Raw genomic sequence first — 8512 nt, forward strand, 5'->3', positions numbered from 1 at the left:
GACGAAAACGAATGGAGTCGTTTTGCGTCCTCTTTCCTCTTTATTTTCGTTTCTCACAGCCGCTTCTCGGCATCTGCTTTCGTCTGATCTTCGTTGCTTCGTTCGTCGTAATTTTACAATGTTGCGCAAAACTTGATGGTATTGTCAACTTGTACACGAATACACATTCACTTGTGGTTCTATCCCGGACGAGCCCCCAAATTGTAGGGATCCTTGGTGGGCTCCCTACAAGTGAGTAAGAATCCGCTCCAGAAACTCCATCAAATATACACCACACGTCGTTGTATTATTTTTATTTTAATAAATGGTTACAAATAGGTTTCTTAGCATAGTTCTTTTCGCACGTCTGCTCGCTTCTGCAGTCGAACTCTTACTTACTATCGATATATCTTCCTCTACCCTTGACTATCCCTAGCGATAGATCGATACTCATTAAAGGGCTGCCAACCCTACACTTATTTCCGGTGGCGGGAAATATATATCCCCTGCCGGACAACTTATCTCTGCTGACGAAATACGTCTCTCCGCTTGCTGAAAACTTATTTCTGCTGAAGAAATACGTCTCTCCGCTTGCAGAAAACTTATCTCCGGCGGCGAGAAATTTTTATCCCCGGCCTGACAACTTATCTCTGCTAACGAAATACGTCTCTCCGCTGGGGGAAAACTTATTTCCGGTGGCGGGAAATATATATTCCCTGCCGGACAACTTATCTCTGCTGACGCAATACGTCTCTACGCTGGCAGAAAACTTATTTCCGGTGCCGGGAAATCGATATCCGCTGGCGGACAACTTATCTCCGCTGGCGGACAATTTATCTCCGCTGACGAACTACGATTCTCCACTGGCAGAAATCTTATCTCCGGCGGCGGGAAATTTATATCCCCTTACGGACAATTTATCCCCGCTGACGAATTACGTTTCTCCGCCGGCAGAAAACTGATCTCCGCTGGCATAACATTTACCTCCGTCGGCGGGAAATCTATATCCCTTGCCGGACATCTTATCACGGCTGACAAAATACATCTCTCCGCTGGCGGAAAACTTATTTCCGGTGGCGGGAAATCTATATCCTCTGCCGGACAACTTATCGCTGCTGACGAAATACGTCTCTCCGCTTGCAGCAAACTTATCTCTGCTGATGAAATACGTCTCTCCGCTTGTAGAAAGCATATCTCCGGCGGCGAGAAATTTATATCCCCGGCCTGACAACTTATCTATGCTAACGAAATACGTCTCTCCGCTGGAGGAAAACTTATTTCCGGTGGCGGGAAATATATATCCCCTGCCGGACAACTTATCTCTGCTGACGAAATACGTTTCTCCGCTTGCTGAAAACTTATTTCTGCTGAAGAAATACGTCTCTCCCCTTGCAGAAAACTTATCTCCGGCGGCGAGAAATTTTTATCCCCGGCCTGACAACTGACAACGAAATACGTCTCTCCGCTGGGGGAAAACTTATTTCCGGTGGCGGGAAAAATATATTCCCTGCCGGACAACTTATCTCTGCTGACGAAATACGTCTCTCCGCTTGTAAAAAACTAATCTCCGGCGGCAAGAAATTTATATCCCCAGCCTGACAACTTATCTCTGCTAACGAAAAGCGTCTCTCCGCCGGCGGAAAACTTATTTCCGGTGGCGGGAAATATATATCCCCTGCCGGACAACTTATCTCTGCTGACGAAATACGTCTCTCCGCTGGCAGAAAACTTATCTTCGGCGCCGGATATCTGTATCCCCTGCCAGACAACTTATCTCTGCTTACGAACTACGATTCTCCGCTGGCAGAATTCTTATCTCCGACGGCAGAGCATTTACCTCCGGCGGCGGGAAATTTATATCCCCTGCCGGACAGCTTATCTCTGCTAACGAAATACTTTTCTCCCCTGCGGAAAACTTGTTTCCGGTGGCGGTAAATATATATCCCCTGCCGGACAACTTAACTCAGCTGACGAAATACGTCTCTCCGCTTGTAAAAAACTAATCTCCGGCGGCGAGAAATTTATATCCCCAGCCTGACAACTTATCTCTGCTAACGAAATACGTCTCTCCGCTGCCGGAAAACTTATTTCCGGTGGCGGGAAATATATATCCCCTTCCGGACAACTTATCTCAGCTGACGAAATACGTCTCTACGCTGGCAGAAAACTTATCTCCGGCGGCGGAAAATCTATATCCTCTGCCAGACAACTTATCTCTGCTTACGAAATACGTCTCTCCGCTGGCGGAAAAATTATTTCCGGTGCCGGGAAATCTATATCCTCTGCCGGACAACTTATCTCTGCTGACGAAATACGTCACTCCGCTTGCAGCAAACTTTATCCCCGCTGACGAATTACGTTTCTCCGCCGGCAGAAAACTTATCTCCGCTGGCATAACATTTACTTCCGGCGGCGAGGAATTTATATCCCCTGCCGGACATCTTATCGGCGCTGACAAAATACATATCTTCGCTGGCGGAAAACTTATCTGCGGTGGCGGAAATTTATATCCGCTGGCGGAAAACTATTCTCCGCTGACAGACATCTTATCTCCGCTGGCGGATAATTTATTTCCGCTGACGAGCTACGTTTCTCCGCCGGCAGAAAACAGATCTCCACTGGCAGAACATTTACCTCCGGCGGCGGGAAATCTATATCCTCTGCCGGACAACTTATCTCTGCAGACGAAATACGTCTCTCCGCTTGCAGAAAACTTATCTCTGCTGACGAAATACGTCTCTCCGCTTGCAGAAAACTTATCTCCGGCGGCGAGAAATTTATATCCCCGGCCTGTCAACTTATCTCTGCTAACGAAATACGTCTCTCCACTGGCAGAAAACTTATTTCCGGTGGCGGAAAATATATATCCCTTGCCGGACAACTTATCTCTGCTGACGAATTACGTCTCTCCGCTAGCAGAAAACTTATCTCTGCTGACGAAATACGTCTCTCCGCTTGCAGAAAACTTATCTCCGGCGGCGAGAAATTTATATCCCCGGCCTGTCAACTTATCTCTGCTAACGAAATACGTCTCTCCACTGGCAGAAAACTTATCTCTGCTGACGAAATACATCTCTCCGCTTGCAGAAAACTTATCTCCTGCGGTGAGAAATTTTTATCCCCGGCCTGACAACTTATCTCTGCCAACGAAATACGTCTCTCCACTGGCAGAAAACGTATCTCTGCTGACGAAATACGTCTCTCCGCTTGCAGAAAACTTATCTCCTGCGGCGAGAAATTTTTATCCCCAGCCTGACAACTTATCTCTGCTAACGAAATACGTCTCTCCGCTGGCGGAAAACTTATTTCCGGTGGCGGGAAATATATATCCTCTGCCGGACAACTTATCTCTGCTGACGAAATACGTCTCTCCGCTTGCAGCAAACTTTATCCCCGCTGACGAATTACGTTTCTCCGCCGGCAGAAAACTTATCTCCGCTGGCATAACATTTACTTCCGGCGGCGAGGAATTTATATCCCCTGCCGGACATCTTATCGGCGCTGACAAAATACATCTCTTCGCTGGCGGAGAACTTATCTGCGGTGGCGGAAATTTATATCCGCTGGCGGAAAACTATTCTCCGCTGACAGACATCTTATCTCCGCTGGCGGATAATTTATTTCCGCTGACGAGCTACGTTTCTCCGCCGGCAGAAAACAGATCTCCACTGGCAGAACATTTACCTCCGGCGGCGGGAAATCTATATCCTCTGCCAGACAACTTATCTCTGCTTACGAAATACGTCTCTCCGCTGGCGGAAAACTTATCTCCGGCGGCGGAAAATCTATATCCTCTGCCAGACAACTTATCTCTGCTTACGAAATACGTCTCTCCGCTGGCGGAAAACTTATTTCCGGTGGCGGGAAATATATATCCTCTGCCGGACAACTTATCTCTGCTGACGAAATACGTCTCTCCGCTTGTAGAAAACTTATCTCCTGCGGCGAGAAATTTTTATCCCAAGCCTGACAACTTATCTCTGCTAAAGAAATACGTCTCTCCGCTGGCGGAAAACGTATTTCCGGTGCCGGGAAATCTATATCCACTGCCGGACAAGTTATCTCTGCTGACGAAATACGTGTCTCCGCTTGCAGCAAACTTATCTCTGCTGACGAAATACGTCTCTCCGCTTGCAGAAAACTTATCTCCTGCGGCGAGAAATTTTTATCCCCAGCCTGACAACTTATCTCTGCTAACGAAATACGTCTCTCCGCTGGCGGAAAACTTATTTCCGGTGGCGGGAAATATATATCCTCTGCCGGACAACTTATCTCTGCTGACGAAATACGTCTCTCCGCTTGCAGCAAACTTATCTCTGCTGACGAAATACGTCTCTCCGCTTGTAGAAAACTTATCTCCTGCGGCGAGAAATTTTTATCCCCAGCCTGACAACTTATCTCTGCTAAAGAAATACGTCTCTCCGCTGGCGGAAAACTTATCTGCGGTGGCGGGAAATCTATATCCTCTGCCGGACAACTTATCTCTGCTGACGAAATACGTCTCTCCGCTTGCAGCAAACTTATCTCTGCTGACGAAATACGTCTCTCCGCTTGTAAAAAACTAATCTCCGGCGGCGAGAAATTTATATCCCCGGCCAGACAGCTTATCTCTTCTAACGAAATGCGTCTCTCCGCCGGCGGAAAACTTATTTCCGGTGGCGGGAAATATATATCCCCTGCCGGACAACTTATCTCTGCTGACGAAATACGTCTCTCTGCTGGCGGAAAACTTATTTCCGGTGCCGAGAAATCTATATCCGCTTGCGGACAACTTATCTCCGCTGGCAGACAATTTATCTCCGCTGACGAACTACAATTCTCCACTGGCAGAAATCTTATCTCCGACGGCGGGAAATTTACATCCCCTGCCGGACAATTTATCTCCGCTGACGAACTACAATTCTCCACTGGCAGAAAACTGATCTCCGCTGGCAGAACATTTACCCTCGGCGGCGGGAAATTTATATCCCCTGCCGGACAACTTATCTCTGCTAAAGAAATACGTCTCTCCGCTGGCGGAAAACTTATCTGCGGTGGCGGGAAATCTATATCCTCTGCCGGACAACTTATCTCTGCTGACGAAATACGTCTCTCCGCTTGCAGAAAACTTATCTCCGGCGGCGAGAAATTTATATCCCCGGCCTGTCAACTTATCTCTGCTAACGAAATACGTCTTTCCACTGGCAGAAAACTTATCTCTGCTGACGAAATACATCTCTCCGCTTGCAGAAAACTTATCTCCGGCGGCGAGAAATTTATATCCCCGGCCTGTCAACTTATCTCTGCTAACGAAATACGTCTCTCCACTGGCAGAAAACGTATCTCAGCTGACGAAATACGTCTCTACGCTGGCAGAAAACTTATCTCCGGCGGCGGAAAATCTATATCCTCTGCCAGACAACTTATCTCTGCTTACGAAATACGTCTCTCCGCTGGCGGAAAAATTATTTCCGGTGCCGGGAAATCTATATCCTCTGCCGGACAACTTATCTCTGCTGACGAAATACGTCTCTCCGCTTGCAGCAAACTTTATCCCCGCTGACGAATTACGTTTCTCCGCCGGCAGAAAACTTATCTCCGCTGGCATAACATTTACTTCCGGCGGCGAGGAATTTACATCCCCTGCCGGACATCTTATCGCTGCTGACAAAATACATCTCTTCGCTGGCGGAAAACTTATCTGCGGTGGCGGAAATTTATATCCGCTGGCGGAAAACTTTTCTCCGATAACGGACATATTATCTTCGCTGCCGGACAACTTATCTCTGCTGACAAAATACGTCTCTCAGCTGGCGGAAAACTTTTCTCCGGTGGCGGGAAATTCATATCCGCTTTCGGAAAATGTGTCTCCAGAGGGGGAAATTTATATCTCCTGCCGGACAACTTATCTCTGCAGACGAACTACGTGTCTCCGCCTGCAGAAAACTTATCTCCGCTGGTAGAACATTTACCTCCGGCGGCGGGAAATCTATATCCTCTGCCGGACAACTTATCTCTGCTGACGAATTACGTCTCTCCGCTTGCAGAAAACTTATCTCTGCTGACGAAATACGTCTCTCCGCTTGTAGAAAACTTATCTCCGGCGGCGAGAAATTTATATCCCCGGCCTGACAACTTATCTCTGCTAACGAAATACGTCTCTCCGCTGGCGGAAAACTTATTTCCGGTGGCGGAAAATATATATCCCTTGCCGGACAACTTATCTCTGCTGACGAAATACGTCTCTCCGCTTGCAGAAAACTTATCTCCGGCGGCGAGAAATTTATATCCCCGGCCTGTCAACTTATCTCTGCTAACGAAATACGTCTTTCCACTGGCAGAAAACTTATCTCTGCTGACGAAATACATCTCTATCTCCTGCGGCGAGAAATTTTTATCCCCAGCCTGACAACTTATCTCTGCTCACGAAATACGTCTCTCCGCTGGCGGAAAACTTATTTCCGGTGGCGTGAAATATATATCCTCTGCCGGACAACTTACCTCTGCGGACGAAATACGTCTCTCCGTTTGCAGCAAACTTATCTCTGCTGACGAAATACGTCTCTCCGCTTGTAGAAAACTTATCTCCTGCGGCGAGAAATTTTTATCCCCAGCCTGACAACTTATCTCTGCTAAAGAAATACGTCTCTCCGCTGGCGGAAAACTTATTTCCGGTGCCGGGAAATCTATATCCACTGCCAGACAACTTATCTCTGCTGACGAAATACGTCTCTCCGCTTGCAGCTTACTTATCTCTGCTGACGAAATACGTCTCTCCGGTTGCAGAAAACTTATCTCCGGCGGCGAGAAATTTATATCCCCGGAATGTCAACTTATCTCTGCTAACGAAATACGTCTCTCCACTGGCAGAAAACTTATCTCTGCTGACGAAATACGTCTCTCCGCTTGCAGAAAAATTATCTCCTGCGGCGAGAAATTTTTATCTCCGGCCTGACAACTTATCTCTGCTAACGAAATACGTCTCTCCGCTGGCGGAAATCTTATTTCCGGTGGCGGGAAATATATATCCCCTGCCGGACAACTTATCTCTGCTGACGAAATACGTCTCTACGCTGGCAAAACATTTACATCCGGCGGCGGGAAATATATATCCCCTGCCGGACAACTTATCTCTGCTTACGAAATACGTCTCTCCGGTGGCGGAAAACTTATTTCCGGTACTTTGAAATCTATATCCGCTGGCGGACAATTTATCCCCGCTGACGAATTACGTTTCTCCGCTTGCAGCAAACTTATCTCTGCTGACGAAATACGTCTCTCCGCTTGTAGAAAACATATCTCCGGCGGCGAGAAATTTATATCCCCGGCCTGACAACTTATCTATGCTAACGAAATACGTCTCTCCGCTGGAGGAAAACTTATTTCCGGTGGCGGGAAATATATATCCCCTGCCGGACAACTTATCTCTGCTGACGAAATACGTCTCTCCGCTTGCTGAAAACTTATTTCTGCTGAAGAAATACGTCTCTCCGCTTGCAGAAAACTTATCTCCGGCGGCGAGAAATTTATATCCCCGGCCTGACAACTTATCTCTGATAACGAAATACGTCTCTCCGCTGGCGGAAAACTTATTTCCGGTGGCGGAAAATATACATCCCTTGCCGGACAACTTATCTCTGCTGACGAAATACGTCTCTCCGCTTGCAGAAAACTTATCTCCGGCGGCGAGAAATTTATATCCCCGGCCTGACAACTTATCTCTGATAACGAAATACGTCTCTCCGCTGGCGGAAAACTTATTTCCGGTGGCGGAAAATATACATCCCTTGCCGGACAACTTATCTCTGCTGACGAAATACGTCTCTCCGCTAGCAGAAAACTTATCTCCTGCGGCGAGAAATTTTTATCCCCAGCCTGACAACTTATCTCTGCCAACGAAATACGTCTCTCCACTGGCAGAAAACGTATCTCTGCTGACGAAATACGTCTCTCCGCTTGCAGAAAACTTATCTCCTGCGGCGAGAAATTTTTATCCCCAGCCTGACAACTTATCTCTGCTAACGAAATACGTCTCTCCGCTGGCGGAAAACTTATTTCCGGTGGCGGGAAATCTATATCCACTGCCGGACAACTTATCTCTGCTGACGAAATACGTCACTCCGCTTGCAGCTAACTTATCTCTGCTGACGAAATACGTCTCTCCGCTAGCAGAAAACTTATCTCCTGCGGCGAGAAATTTTTATCCCCAGCCTGACAACTTATCTCTGCCAACGAAATACGTCTCTCCACTGGCAGAAAACTTATCTCTGGTGACGAAATACATCTTCCGCTTGCAGAAAACTTATTTCCGGTGCCGAGAAATCTATATCCGCTTGCGGACAACTTATCTCGCCTGCCGGACAATTTATCCTCGCTGACGAATTACGTTTCCCCGCCGGCAGAAAACTGATCTCCGCTGGCAGAACATTTACCCTCGGCGGCGGGAAATTTATATCCCCTGCCGGACAGCTTATCTCTGCTAACGAAATACTTTTCTCCGCTGGCGGAAAACTTGTTTCCGGTGGCGGTAAATATATATCCTCTGCCGGACAAC

Source organism: Drosophila pseudoobscura, unplaced genomic scaffold, assembly GCF_009870125.1.
Source record: "Drosophila pseudoobscura strain MV-25-SWS-2005 unplaced genomic scaffold, UCI_Dpse_MV25 Unplacedtig00000072, whole genome shotgun sequence".
In the NCBI taxonomy this organism is placed as follows: Eukaryota; Metazoa; Arthropoda; class Insecta; order Diptera; family Drosophilidae; genus Drosophila; species Drosophila pseudoobscura.